We start from the raw sequence: 960 nt of genomic DNA on the forward strand, positions 1-960 counted from the left end.
TAGATAGATAGATAGATAGATAGATAGATAGATAGATAGATAGATAGATAGATAGATAGATAGATAGATACATACATACATACATACATACATGCATACATACACATATGTACATACATACATACATATACGCATATATGGCTACAGAACGTCACAAATCGTAAACATCATGAAATACGAAAACAAATGAGTACGCAAACAACGAGAGAAACAAATGGGAAACAGGACAAGTAACATAAAGAACGACCTTTCATCAGTTGTCGGCTGTCCATCTACTCCACACACACAGACACACACACACACAGACACACACACACACACACACACACACACACACACACACACACACACACACACACACACACACACACACACACACACACACATATATATATATATGTATGTGTATGTCTTTGTGTCTGTGTTTGTCGGCACCACCGCTTGACAACCGGTGTTTATCTCGCCATCACCTAGCGGTTCGACGGAAGGGGAGGATAGAATAAGCATCAGGGTTTAAAAATTAAATAAGTACTGGGCTCTATTCATTCGGCTAAAAATTCTCCAATGCAACACTCCAGCCTGGCCGCAGTATAATGTCTGATACAAGTAAGAGATAAAGATAAAATATAGAAGTAAAAATTATTTTATAATATCCTAAAAGTTTGAGACAGCGCACCATCTATAAAGGAGAGAATAGAACACTCGAAACATCGGACAAACCAATTCTCCGACTCCAGCGCATATTCGAAATTGCAAGGTCGAGAGCCTTAGGTCAAATTTTCAGAACATTTTTTTAAACAGTATCAATAGGGAATCAATTTGCCAGCAACTGTGACTGTGGTACAAACCACTAGATTGTTCTAACACCAATATATGTTTTGTGTCTAGTCAAACAGAAATTATCGCTTCAGTGTGTGTGTGTGTGTGTGTGTGTGTGTGTGTGTGTGTGTGTGTGTGTGT

The 960-nt window shown here is 38.4% G+C and overlaps 1 long non-coding RNA gene across 1 annotated transcript in view; it reads right to left on the reverse strand.

Annotated features, from left to right (window-relative positions):
* Nucleotides 1-960, reverse strand: part of LOC128249824 (uncharacterized) — a 27,752-nt gene that overhangs the window by 26,448 nt on the left and 344 nt on the right. The gene's annotated exons all lie outside the window — the stretch shown is intronic.

This window comes from Octopus bimaculoides, chromosome 1, assembly GCF_001194135.2.
Source record: "Octopus bimaculoides isolate UCB-OBI-ISO-001 chromosome 1, ASM119413v2, whole genome shotgun sequence".
Lineage (NCBI taxonomy): Eukaryota > Metazoa > Mollusca > Cephalopoda > Octopoda > Octopodidae > Octopus > Octopus bimaculoides.